Source organism: Xenopus laevis, chromosome 4L (assembly GCF_017654675.1).
Source record: "Xenopus laevis strain J_2021 chromosome 4L, Xenopus_laevis_v10.1, whole genome shotgun sequence".
NCBI classification, from domain to species: Eukaryota; Metazoa; Chordata; class Amphibia; order Anura; family Pipidae; genus Xenopus; species Xenopus laevis.
In genome coordinates, this window is record NC_054377.1 from 114,723,745 (window position 1) to 114,738,679 (window position 14,935).

General features: G+C 37.0%; 1 protein-coding gene across 1 annotated transcript in view; it reads left to right on the forward strand.

Moving 5' to 3' along the window:
• Positions 1-5,993: 5,993 nt before the first annotated feature.
• Positions 5,994-14,935, forward strand: part of LOC121403093 (regulator of G-protein signaling 21-like) — a 71,642-nt gene continuing 62,700 nt past the window's right edge. The window contains exon 1 of the mRNA XM_041590661.1: positions 5,994-6,134. The gene's annotated coding sequence lies outside the window, so the exon portion shown is untranslated. The remainder of the gene's footprint in view (positions 6,135-14,935) is intronic.

The following is a 14,935-nucleotide window of genomic DNA, read 5'->3' on the forward strand; positions in this document are numbered from 1 at the left end:
TGTGATCTGCCGGATCCATTTTTATAGAACCAAGGAGGCAATCATGCTCAAGGCCAGAGACATTGGTGAGGTGGACTTTCATGGATCTAAAGTCAGGCTCTATCAAGACCTCTCCAGGAACACACTGCGCCAACGACGGGCATTGAAACCCGTTCTGGACTTGCTTAAAGAACACTCTGTTCGTTACAAATGGGGCTACCCATTTGCTTTGGTAGTTATTAAGGACGGTAAAACCTTCTCGGTACGCTCTCCTAAAGACGTCCCCATCTTCCTGGACCGTCTTCAGCTCCCACAAGTTGATGTTCCCGATTGGGAATCCTGGGACTGGATTTCCTCGTCTGGATCTCTACAGAAAATCCCTGGCCCGTCCAACAAAGCAGCGAAGGCTCAAACCCCAAGGCACCGCTTGGGCACCCCCACTAAGAATCATGATTCCAACGTTAGAAGTGGCACCTGAAACCATCCCCAACTTTTACTATGGTCTAATATTGTGCACTTAACCTTTTAGCCTCCACAGGTTGTTTTTCTTGGGTGTTACTTGATCTTATTTCCTTTTATAAGCAGGTTCTCTGATTTGCTTGGAGTTATGTCTTATGTTTATATGTTCTGTTACCACCCGATACTATGGTTCAGCCGTTGCTCCCCCATAGGACTCTTGACCTGAGACGGAAATGCTCAGAACTCTTTTCTGATGACTTGATGGCTCATTCTGATATGACTGCAACCGGTTGCAGTTGTTTTCGCAAACTGTTTTGTTCTATTTTAGATGCATTGTTATTAATGTTTCTCTCTCCTCTCTTTCCTCTGTCACCCTGCTGTTCCTTGGTGCTTCTATTGGGTCCTGGACTCTACTATGGCTGAAATGAAAATCTGCTCCTATAATGTCCGAGGATTTAACTCGCCGACGAAAAGGTCACAAATCCTTACTGGTCTCCATAAACAAAATGCTAAGATTGTTTTTTTACAGGAAACTCACTTCAAGCTGGGTCACAGGCCAAATTTTAAAAATAAGTATTACCAGCAATGGTACTTCAGTGACAACCCCGACTCTAAAAGCAAAGGTGTTGCTATTGCTCTCCACAAAAATCTCTCACACACCCTAATTGATTCCATCACCGACCCACAGGGGAGATTTCTCTTCCTTAAAATAAATGTTGCAGGACATTTATTTACTTTGGTAAACTGTTATGCCCCGAATCAATATCAATCAAAGTTTCTTGAGACGGTTGTGACCCGGCTTGAAGGTTTCCAACAAGGGGTGGTTCTGATGGGTGGAGACTTTAATCTCACCCTTGACCCAAAATTAGACTCCTCCTCTGGAAAGTCGACCCTCTCTTATAAGGTTTTAAAACGTGTCAAGTCAGTGTTGCATAAAAACCAGTTAGCTGACAGTTGGAGAGTATGCCACCCATCCGATAGAGACTATTCCTATTTCTCACACGTGCACCACTCGTATAGCAGAATTGACTATTTGTTTCTCTCGCATTATGCATTGCAGTGGGTATCTGACTGTTACATTGGGGTGCAAATTTTGTCTGACCATGCACCAATTTTTCTTACTTTAGCTATTCCTGGTGCCACACGCAAACCGTGGACTTGGAGACTAAATGAATCTTTGTTACGGGATAAGGATTGCCTAGCAGACATAGAAAAAGAGATACAATTTTTTATCGAGACTCACCGCTCAGATGACTCCCACCCTGTAGTGAAATGGGAAGCCTTAAAGGCGGTCCTTCGGGGCATTTACATCAAACATGGGTCTAGGATCAAAAAGGCCTTTTCTCAACGTATTACTGACCTTCTCCATAAAATTTCCCTTCTGGAACAAAAACATAAAAACACATTGTGCGGTGACACTTTGAGGGAACTCACAGCGACTCGTGAACTGATGAAGGGGGAATTAAATAAAAAATCTCTCTCAGCGTTGCTGAAATGTAAAAGCTTTTACTATGACCATGGCAATAAAGCCGGCAAACTCCTGGCGAAAGCTACTAAACAACTGCAGGCAACCTCCTTTATTCCAGCTATTAAGACACACACTGGCCACACCGTTCACAAAGACCAGGAGATAGCCACTGCAATGCATAAATTCTACTCCGATTTGTATAATATAAACTCTCCCTCATCTGGACCCCCTGACAGACTCACTCCAAAAATCCGAGATTATATCTCACGTACTGCTTTGCCACGGCTTAGACAGGAAGACATTGACTTGCTGGAAGCCCCTTTGTCATGTGATGAGTTAAAATTTGCTGTTAAGAGTTCCCCTACTGGTAAATCTCCGGGCCCCGATGGGTTCCCTATTGCGTTCTATAAGAACCTTCTCCCCGATCTCTCTGATCTAATGCTCCATGCCTTTAATGAGCTAGACTCCAATCCATGCTCTCCTTCGGCGATGTTGGAAGCACACATTTCTCTGATCCCTAAACAGGGGAAAGATCCACTCTCCTGCGCTAGCTATAGGCCTATCTCGCTGCTTAATGTAGACATTAAACTTTATGCGAAAATCCTAGCTGAGAGACTCAAAATTTACCTACCTCAATTGATAGATCCTGATCAGGTCGGATTCGTTCCCCGTAGGGAAGCTAAAGATAACACCCTTAAAGCTATATCACTCCTTGATTATGCTAAAAGAAACAATGTTCCCATGCTGGCCCTGTCAACGGATGCTGAAAAAGCATTTGACAGGGTCAGCTGGGTTTTTCTACGAGAATCTTTATCCCAAATAGGATTGGGCCGTCTTGCAACGCAACGCATTATGGCTCTTTACCAGTTCCCCCAGGCCAGAATTAAAGTTAACGGATTTTTGTCTGAACCCCTCAAAATTAGTAATGGGACCAGACAGGGGTGCCCTCTCTCCCCACTTCTATATGCTTTGGTTATGGAACACCTGGCCACCGCTATACGCCAAAATCCAAACATCAAGGGTCTTCATGTTAAGGGGCAGGACCATAAAATCGCACTGTATGCAGATGACCTACTGGTTTTCATCACTCAACCGATTACCTCTCTCCCCTCTCTGATGCAAGAGTTCAAAGAATATGGCCAATTTAGTAATTACAAAATCAATCTAGACAAATCGGAAGCACTTAATGTCACCTTAACTCCCCAACTACAGCAGACTCTACAATCATCTTACCCTTTTAAATGGAAACCTATCTCTATCAAATACCTAGGAATTCATGTCCCAGCTGATTTATCAAAATTGATCTCATTGAACCATATGTCATTACTATCACAAATTCAAGCGGACTTGAAGCGCTGGCATGCTCTCCAACTGTCTTGGTTCGGACGAATTAATCTCATTAAAATGAATGTTTTACCCCGAATATTGTACCTATTTCAAACTTTGCCTGAGACCCCTCCATTTCGCTTTTTTGCCACCTTACAAGCAGCATTTAACACTTTTATTTGGAAGGGTACCAAACCCAGGATTAACAAAAATGTATTGTTTAGATCTAAATCTCAGGGGGGACTTGCTCTCCCACACTTGCAACGGTATATGAAAGCGGTCACGTTAAGTAGAATACTTGAATGGTTTTACTACCCAACTGACAAAAAATGGATACTATTAGAACAGTCTCTAGTGGATAGACCATTGCAGGCATTGTGGTGGACACATCCCCCCATTAGGCCTCCCTCACATACGCTTCCTAAGATCTGCAGAGACACTATCGCCCTAGCGGATCGGTACCTCAGATCCCACCCACAACTGATATCCAGAGAGGGCCCTCTTACCCCCATAGTGGGCAACCCCAATTTTCCCCCTGGCATGTCAAAGGCTGGCTTCCTGGGGAGAAGGTATACTGACAGTTTTATCTGTGCTCAAGCCTTAGAGAATACAATGTTGAAGCCGCTTACCCAACTGTGCCCTGGCCTACCAGACTCGTTTTTAAATAGATTTAGATTTAACCAACTTAGCCACTGGTTAAGGGCCCCTCAAAAGGAACGGTTAAGAAGTACTCCCCCCACCCCCTTTGAATCTCTTTGTGTCTCGCGATCCCTTACCAGACATCTGATTTCGGTTCTATATAGAGTAGCTGATTCACAAGATACTTCAGTTTTGCCGAAATTCACTGAGAGGTGGGAAAGGGAACTACAATGTACATTCTCTGCAGAACAATGGCGCTCATGCTTTACTCTAACCCATAAGTTTTCTATAGCCTGTAAATCACAAGAAACTAACTATAAAATACTCTCCAGATGGTATAGGTGTCCGGATATTCTACATAAAATATATCCTCAGGTGCCAAATCTCTGCTGGAGGTGCAATGGGGAAATTGGCACACCTTCCCATATCTGGTGGCACTGCTCGATCCTTCGTCCCTTTTGGTCAGCTGTATTTCAGACTATTTCCAAGCTAACGGGTATGACATTACCAGCTGACCCCTCTGTGGGCCTCCTTTCAATGCTTCCAGGCGCCCCCGCCAGATACAAAAAAACACTTATAGGTCACTGTCTCAATGCTGCTAGGGCTGTAATTCCTCGTCATTGGCGTTCCTCTTCCCCCCCACTGTCTCTGAGTGGTGGGAAGAAATGGGTTTTGTTATGAGAATGGAAGAATTATTGAGTTATGCACATGGCTCTCAAGACTCATTTGTGTCCACCTGGTTACCCTGGATTGTCATGTTGGAGTCCGAATCCCTTCCTTCCTCTTAATCGGACTAGGAGCTTTTTGGCCACCCTACTGTTAGTCCATAGGATTCTCCATTCGACCCCCTACTATGTATGTAACTTACTGTTGTGATAGGCGCCTTGGAACAGCTGGATTTTTTTTTTTCTTTTCTTTTTTTTTTTTTTTTTTTCTCTTTTCCCTTTTCTTTCCTTTCTCTCATTCTTTTTTCTCCTCTCTGACTTATTAGCTTTCTTTTCCCCTGTTAATTATTTGCAATACTAGGGCAAAAAGCTTTTCCACGACAAGTTACTGTTCTCAATACTTCTGCATTTTTTTTTTTTTTTTGACTACTGAAGTGAATGTTATGGGATGTATAGATGATCTCTATTTTGTTACACATTTCTCTGACTGCTTTTATATCTATACTACTTGGCAATATTGTATTATTCGCACAGTTGATGTCTGAATATTGTGAGAGTTGTATGATATTTCATTCTATCTTAGTGGTTTCATCCACCCACCCACTTCATGTTGGTCGTCTCTTTGTGAATTGCTTTTTGCACTGAAAAATAAAGAATATTTAAAAAAAAATGATTTTATTATTAATTGAAAATGCAACAAAATATATTTTCAAATCTGTAATTTCAGCAAAGTTCTCATACATGTTAATATTTTAATAGCACTCTTATCCTATTATTGTATGAACAATATAATTGTATGTATTTTTAAAGTTCAAATCAATTTACATGCTTCCAAATAGGCTGGTAAGTAATAAGGAGTATGTAAACCCGAAGATGTAGGAGGAGAATCAATTTTTCAAGCTTATAAAAATGACAGCATGTGCAGAAGTTATGCTGTAATTTTAAGAAATTGAAAGAATTCAGAGGCTTGGTCGAACCAGACATATTTTCTGGGCATTTTATATTTAGAGCAGTAAGTGATATAGCCAAGGGAGCCATTGCTGACCTTGGCAATACTAACAAGATAGCAGAACATATTTAAATTTGTAGAATACTTTCCAGGGCTTTTCATCCTGATAATTTGCATTTCAAACACACTTTGTTGGAATGATGCTAACTATCTGAATAAAAAAGAGCTCATTTTCTTATGCAAAGTCATTCAATTGTAAACACAGGGAAAGCAAATTGTGCAGGAGCAAAGAGGATTTCTCTGCTTTGATATATATTTTTTGTCAGCTGCTGCAATACTGCTCAATTTGAATCCCTGAAAAATAAAGTTTGCATAAACAATGACTGTTGAATTGACCATAGTTTTCCACATAAGCAGCCAGATTGCACTAACCCATATCAACTTGGCTTTAAAGGGCAGCTGTAGAAGGAAAACAGGCAGTTTTTCTTGACTCATATTCACATTACCACTTATCTCCTCCATAATATCAGAAATGAAGCTTGTCGATCATTAACACTTGCACTGTAACATTTTACAAGTTCAAGATCAAGGACTCAATTAGTAACCTAGGAGAAAATCCCCAAACATTTCAGTGGATACTCATATCTCTGTAAGTATCATATATTTTTCTCTGTTACTGTAACTGGTAGCCTTAACTGTGGAAAAGCCCATTATATTATCATAAATTAATTTTGACTCCTTTTTTTGTATTTCAAATAAAAGGAAAATTCTATTTAAGGCCCAAATTCCTTAACATAGTACATCGATTTCCTGTTCAAGTTCTAAATTGTAACTAGCTGGAATAAAAATATTGCATCCAGTATAATTAATTTGCCAAGTCCTTTTACAAACTTTTCTTTGTTATTTACCCCATAATAGTCTATACAGATGTTTACGTATATCTAATCAAAAACCCGTATTAATGATTCAAACATGGTAGGAAAATGTTGTTTATTTGTTTGTACTGCATTTTTAACATGCATTGCTTTCGGTTGCAATAATTATTGTGTAAAAAAACAATAACTAATAATTCTGTGATTTATGTTTGCAAAAAGCTTTCAAACTTTATATAATTGACACATTACACATTTTAATGCCAAGTTGATATTTTTCATGGCATTTCCCATTGCAATTAATAAATGATCAAATACTGACTTGTTTAGCTTTCTCAAAATAATGTCTGCTTAAGATTGTTAAAGGATAAACATCCCACAGTTAAGTATATTATACAGTTTACAACAAGATTCTAAGACAAGAAGCAGATGATTACTAATGTTTTGCTTGTATTTGTATCAGATGAAAGTTTTTTTTTTCTTTTACTCTTTAGTTGCTAAACTTGTAATAGGCTCAGTTAGCAACACTGGACAAACATGCTGGTTAATGTACTAGGGTCAAAATTCCCAGTGTTGGTAAATGGAGTCACTGTATGGCAATACAGTCTAACATCTTAACAAGTCTTCTTTCTGGATGTTGTACCACTTTGACACACTGTGAAAGTTTACCAATCCACAGAAATAAAAAGATTGTCCAACGGGGGACTATAATCAAATAAATTGATATATTTCTATGTTACTGTGTGTAAACCAAAGCAGTTTACACTACACTGAGACTTATTCTTCTGCTTTTGTATAACTGGCTAAAACTTAAGGGGGTTATTTAGTCTGAATTTATCGCAATATTTTCTGAAAAAAAACCTCAGACCATATCTGCACAGGTTTTTTGGGCTTATTTATTAATACACTTTCCCGAAAATTTTGTTTGCGGGAAAAAGTCAGAAAAAATCATGAAAAATCCGATTTTGTTCTGATTTTTCTTCCAATTTTCATTGGGACTTCTCCTATTGACTTATATACATCCTCAACAGGTCTGAGATGCCGGATTTTCAGATTCAGGCTTTTCCCATCCTCGGGGTTTAATAAATTCGGAAAAATGTGTGATTTTTTTTAAAAGTCAGATTTTATTAAAAAAAAAATCAAGAATTTTTCATTATTTTTGCATTCGGAGTTTAGTAAATAACCCCCTAAGTGTTGCATTCTCTCATAAACTTCTGAAGGCACAAGGCATATATAGGGAGCCCTGTAGATGCTGCAACATACGTTATACTATATATATAGAGGCTTATTTATTAACATTAGAATTCAAATGTTAACAGCAATTCCATTTTTTTCTGCTAAAACTCACAAAACTCTAACATTTGGCATAAAAAATCTGACTAATTCATGTTTAATTACATTGGAATTATCCAGGCTATTTTTTCAATTTAAGTTTTTTTTAATTTTTGAGAGTAGTAGTTTCATGTTTTTATTCTATCAAGTTTTTTATATTTGGGTTTTTAATAAATAAGCACAAATTCAAGTTTGATTTGGATTTTAAAAAGAACTCTAAAATTCACAAATTTGGATCTTGATAAATTAATAAGAATTGGCCAATTGACAAGTGAATGGTGCCCTAAAGGTTTTTTTTCCCCATAACTTAGATCCCTATACCTTAAGTCTACTAAACACATCCATTTCCTTTGAACTTGCTGCGCCACATGTAGCCAGACAAGACATAGATCAAGGAGAATCCTAAAGAGAATCTATGGAACAAGCAGTCAGGTACTTGATGATCTGCATCTTCGCTTCTATGACCTATGGAGATAACATATTCACTCTCTATTTACATTTCTTAACTTGGTATGTGGGAGTATGTAATAGGCTGGCTGCCAGAAGAGTAAGAATACATTTCTTATCATACTGTTTTACAAAAGTAAATTTTAAAGGGATATACAGAAGGTGAGGTTGAACAACCTCCTTTCTATTGCACAGACTACTGACCAGTAGAGCTGGTTACATCGTTACCCTCTCTATTAGCAGTGCCCTCACAGTGTTGTTGGAGAAAGGGCAAGGGAAAGTGAACGGAAAAGCTCAACATACAGGGGCACATTTACATAGGGTCGAATATCGATGGTTAATTAACCCTCGATATTCGACTGCTGAATATAAATCCTTCGACTTCGAATATCGAAGTTGAAGGATTTACCGCAATTCCTACGATCGAACAATCAAAGGAAAAATCCTTTGAATCGAACGATTCGAAGGTTTTTAATCCATTGATCGAAGGATTTTCCTTCGATCAGAAAATTGTTAGGAAGCCTATGGGGACCTTCCCCATAGGCTAACATTTGCCTCGGTAGGTTTTATTTGCCGAAGTAGGGGGTCGAAGTATTTTTTAAAGAGACAGTACTTTGACTATCGAATGGTTGAATATTCGAACGATTTTTAGTTTGTTCGATTCGAAGTCGAAAGATCGAAGTAGCCATATTCGACCATTCGAAATTCGAAGTATTTTTTCTATCCTTTACTCGAGCTAAGTAAATGGACCCCACAATGTATGGCAACAGTATATAGGCACCAGTGATTCTTACTCATATGCAGGATTTATTAACTGTAGCAGAAGTTATTCCCTCAAATACAGCAGATGGAGAGGCAAATGTAAAGCTCTGTCTCAGCTTGACTCCTTTACTGAGACTCTTTAAGTCCTCTGTCAGATCCACCTTCTTCAAGGATGGAGTATTTAAAGTTAAATATTCTACTTGCACAAAAATAATATTTGTTTCTTCAACCTCTGGCAAAATCCTCCCCACCTGCAATAAAGTGCTATTGCAAATCCAGAGGCACTGGGGTGTCTAGTGGAAGACTTCTTAACCTATCTTTCAGAGAACCCAGAACAAGTATAGGGGGTCAGCTATGAGGTCAAACAAAAGCTTTTTTTTAATATGTGTCTAGTGTTGATTAGAATTTTCTTTCTTTAAACTTTATTAAACTTTAAATAATACGCATTATTTTTTCAGTTATATTGCTTTTAGATATACAGTAGCAACATGCTTTTTTCTATTCATTTCCCCTGCAAAGTTTAATTTATTCTCTATAGACTGATCATCTCTAAATTTCTGTTGCATTTGCAATTATACTTACATATTAAATTGTCTCTACATATAATTACAGTGTTGTTAGTCATTATTTTCTAAAAGAACTTCATTTTTGTAATACTAATAGTGATGGGCGAATTTATTCGCCAGGCATGGATTTGTAGCAAAGTTTGCGAAGAAATTTGCTGCGACAAAAAAGTTGCTTGTGTAAAAATTGTCTCATGTCATAATAATTTTGACGCCCGTTGACTTTAATGCATTTGGACAAAAAAGTTGCACATGTAAAAAATGTTGCTCGTTCTTTTTTTTCCGCTCGTTTTGCTAATTCTTGGTTAACTCCACACAAATAATATTGAAGTCTTCTCATTTACAGGGATATTTTATTCATAAAACACCAGCAGATGGGAATTAAGGTATCCTAACCTTTGGTTATACATTTACATTTTTATTTGAAAATTGCTGATAAGCACTTTTATTTATTAAAGAATAAACTGGATCAAGTAAAAGCTACTGTTTTATTATTACAGAGGAAAAAAGGGAAATAATTAAAATAATTTAGAGTTAGTTGCTTACAAAGGATGCTATAATTCAGTTTTCAGATACGTCGTTTTTGGTTAAAATATCTCAAATCTATAAAGGGATGGGATGCTTTTTCCAGAAACCAACAATATCTGCATTACAGGAGTCTACTTGATGTAAATAATTCTAATTTTATTTTAATAATTTCCTTATTTTTCTCTGTAATAATAAAACAGCAGCTTGTACTTGATGGTAGCTAAGCTGCATGAATGGTAGCAAAATAATCCTATTGAGTTTATTTAGGGGCTGATTTACTAAAACTCAAATGAATCTCAATTTATCAGAGCGACAAAATCAAGAGTCAATTCGTATGGTATGATTGATGCTCCGAAAACGTCTTTTTTCCACCCCATAATCGGATGAAAACCCAGACTTTTTCAGATTATCCAGCACAGATCACAATGTCAACTTCAGGGACATCTGCCATTGTATTCTGCATGACCTTCACAGGTTTGAGGTGGCATATTTTCAGATTTCTTATTTTAGCAGCTTTAGGGTATGATAAATCTCTTAAAATTATTTTTTTTTATTTTTCCATGAAAAATAAGAGTTTTCCCCCTAAAAACCTTGACCAAAAAACATTGAGGTTTAACAAATGGGTGCCTAAATGTTTACATTATTTTTAGCAGTAAAAGTATGGTGATCCAAATTACAGAAAAATCTCTTTTCTAGAAAAACATGCTGGATAATAGATCCCATCCTGTATATATTATAAATAGTATCACAAGTAACTGCTAAAACACTATTCCATGCCCTTATCCTATACCATTTAGACTATTCAATCTCTTACGAACCGTTCTCCAGGACTCCCACCTCTCTTACTTGAAATCAATCTTAACACTGCTGCTAGAATCCTTCTCTACTTCTCTCTCTCTCTTAAGAGGGAATCTGTTCATCCCCTGGTAAAAAGATCATGGCTGTCACAAAGATAGCATACAAACTCATTCTACTAACACTCAGAGCCTTTCTGCATGTCACTACATATCTTATGTGTCTCCCTGTATACTCCTGCCCAGATGGTAAATTTAAAAAATTTGTGAAAAATTTGCGAAACGCATTGAAGTCAATGGGCGTCAAAATTATTTATTTAATAAATAAAAGTGCTTATCAGCAATTTTCAAATGAAAGTGTAAATGTATAACCAAGGGTTAGGATACCTTAATTCTCATATCCTGGAGTTTTATGAATAATATATCCCTGTAAATGAGAAGACTTTAATATTAATTATGTGGGCTTAACTAAGAATTAGTGATGGCCGAATCTGTTCACTGAAAAATTTGCAAAAGTCCGGAAAAATTCAGGAAACGGCGAAAAATTTGTGTCAATGGGTGTCAAAATTATTTTACATGAGCGACAATTTTTAAATGAGTAATTTTTTTGTCCAAATGCATTAAAGGATAAAGACCATGGCAAAGAACAGGGTTGGAACAAAGAAACCAGAAATAAACAGAACATCTAGAAATTTACAAAATTGGATAGAGGACAAACTCAAGCGAAAATTTGAATAGTATGATTTTTTAGGGCTTTTTCCCAAAAAGTCAGTTTTTTCGGATATTTGCCCAAAAAGCCAGAAATAGTCGGATTTTAGGTCTAAATCCATTCAGTGCATCAGTTTAGTCCCATTATCCTATGAGCTTGTCTCTGGTATATATTGCAGTGGTGCTATTATGTAATAAAAGGCACTAAATTTGCCCAGGAGCAGTATCTTATAGCAACCAATTAGCAGTTAGCATTTACTGGCCACCTGTTTAAAAACAAGCATATTATTGGTTTCTATGGGTTACTGCTACTGGACAAACTTTTTATTACATATTCATTTTATTACATATGTGCATAAGCCTTTGTTATTGTTATTTCAAATGTGATTACCTGTATATGGTCTTGTCTGAATATTGCATTGACATATGGAGGCCTATTTATCAAAGATCAGATTTTACCAGTTTTAGAGGTTTTTGAAACTATGACTAAACTCACAAACTCTAAAACTTCAAGTGTAATGGAATTTATTAAAATATCCAAATAAAAAAAGTATGTATAAAAAATAATGTGCTAAAAAATACAAAAGCCTCTAAACAATTCCTAGCAACAAAAAAAATCTGAAAACCTCTTAGGGGTATATTTATCAAAGAGCGAAGTTAAAGTGATATTCCGATTTTGAAAGTCATAGTTATCAAAGTATGAACTTTCACTTTCACTCATTGATAAATACTCTTGTAAAAATCCCATAGAAATGAATGGAGAGTGGCGGAATTTCACTCCAGAGGACTGTGGTGTTCTCTAACTTCACTCTTTGATAAATGTACCCCATAAAGTCTAAATTGATGTAAAATGGTCCAACAGGATCAGTGCAACTCCCATTAACTTTTATGGGACCTCAATGACTTTGACCTTCTGGGGAAGTTTTTTATTTTTTGTTTTTTATTAATTAATATTTGTTTTAAAAAAAAAATCTAAATGTAATTGTTAGTAAATGGGCCCCATAGATATCTGCTTGCTTTTATGAACCCATACAGGACCATTGAGTATTTGTGCAAGTATGTAAGAAGAGAGAGTTGGTCTTTGATGGTGCTTTAGCTTAAAGAGATGCAAGTTAAAGTCACTGGGTGTGTCCTGCAACCAGATAACTGTTAAAATATCAGCCCTGACAACATCACAACACTACAGCCTGAGGTTCTCATTTTGCCTTATGGAAGTTACGCTAGCGATGCTTAATTTGCAAAAGGCGCCAAATTCAAATTTCAATGGAGGAATACGTACAATCACTACAAATACCTGGGAAACCTTCAAAACATCAAATACATTTTTTTTTTGCCCTACACATGTGCCCACTGTATAGTTAAGTTGCCATGAGTTAGGAAATGTAGGGGGGAAGGAGGGGAGCCCCAAAAAAAATTTCGATCTTTTTCAGCCTATCAACCATAATATAGAAAAAACTGCAGCATTTTTTGGGACTTAGAAAAAATGTGAACTTTTTTTGAAGCAATCCCTATCTACTCTATTGCACTTCGCCTGGTCTGAGGTGGAAAAGGAAGTCTAGCGTAAAAGTTAGCATTCAGAACAATGCGGGCGTTAGTGAATTTGCGTAGTTACGTCCGTTGCGAAAATTCGCCAGGCGTAAGGGTGCGAAGTAACACTAGCGAATTTATACCAGCGTTCGAAAATGACCAACGCTAGCGAATTGACACTAGCGTTAGGCGCTTCAGCGCTTAGTGAATTTGCCCCATAGGTTTCATTCTGTTCACTTCAACAAATAGTCACTTGGTATTCAAACTTGAATGAAAATTGCATCTCCTTTTGAAGGATGTGTAACTTTTTTCATTTAGAAAATCAAAGAACATCATTTTCTTCATACTCAACCCCTACTCAATTCATTATATTTGCTGTACCCCCTGTCCCACTGGGGTAATATTTGCCCCCCCCCAATCTCCCTTTTCTATACTTCAACCCAAGTTGGTATTCATCATGTGTAACAGCTTAGATGCACTTATTCATTGACATTCTTTAATATAAAAAGATTTTTTTTGCTGCACTTTTCTTAAGCAATTACATATCTACTGGACAGCCTAGTACTGAATATAAGTAAATGCTCAATGAAACTGACCAAACTCCAGTTTTAAATAAAACTGACAGTTAAGGCCATTGTAAAACTTTCCAAAGGAGTTTTATGTTTTTTTTATGTCAGGAAAATATTTAGTTTGAAATTATTTAATTTGTTAATGCAAATCAGCGCACAAATGTGTAATAATCACTGTAAAAGGGTAAGTAAATTGTATTTTGTGCCAAAAGTAAGAATCTGCTTCAATTTTTTATTGCCCTTGTTTTTTGTTTTATAAGCAATTTCTCCTTGAAGCGTCAATGTTTCTCAATAGTTTGACTTGTGAGTCACCTTTGTCTTGCTGTAAGCCCAGGCCTGCTGAAAATATGTCATCCTTTATTTCATGCTATGAGGAGGCCAGCAATGATGTTATTACTGAATTTTAATTTCTAATCACTGAAAGAACATAGCCGCAAGCAGCTAGAATGTGTGTATTTAAAGAAAAGCATTAAGGGCATGTAAATATTATTCTGGTATTGTTTTTTGCAGAAAAATACATTTTTAGCACACAGTACTAAAGAAAGAAAGTGAGACAGCTGTCCTACACATCATATACATAGGCAACCTTACAAAGAACTCTGGTGCTTTATGGTGACGCTAGACATTTAAGAGTGGGTAAGGTTGAACCTGCTTTATTGCATGAGTGGTGAAGTGCATGGAATAAACAATATTAGTAGGGGCTTTCCATAACTGTTTGGTTAGTGGGAACAAATGTTAAAAGTGCAGTGGCTTCTTTTGACCTTTACTCCTTAGCCAGGAAAGTCAAGGCTTATTAGTGTTAACCACCCTGATCACCAAACCCTGTCTGTTTGTGGTGGGGAGGTAAATAACAAATGATTATCCCTCTAGCACCACCTAGAACTCTAATCCCTTTTATTACATTACTGCTACCAAGCAGGCATGAAATTTGAACATACACAGCAGGAATGACACCTAAAGAGAAGGTCAATGAATGCTGCTCATAAAGGAAGGTGAGTGCAGACTCGCGTTAAAGTGCCATATAGTAGCCCACTGATTACATATAGATCCTTTGGTCTTACAGACCCTCCTTCAACTGCTTTTAGCAATACATTAAGGGGAAAATTGTAATTAAAATCTATGTTCCCCTAAAAACTCTAAAAAAATATAAAAATAACAATAGGAAAAAATAGGGAAAAACTTCCTTTGAGTTCTACATGAATTTGCCAATCTGTATTTGAATGAAATTTTTTACTTACTTTTTTGCACTTAATGAATGCCTAAAGTTTGAGTTTTGATAGGTCTAATTCGAATTAATGAGGTTTAGCACAAAAAAACTTGCATTTGGACATTTCGAAATCAATGCTCT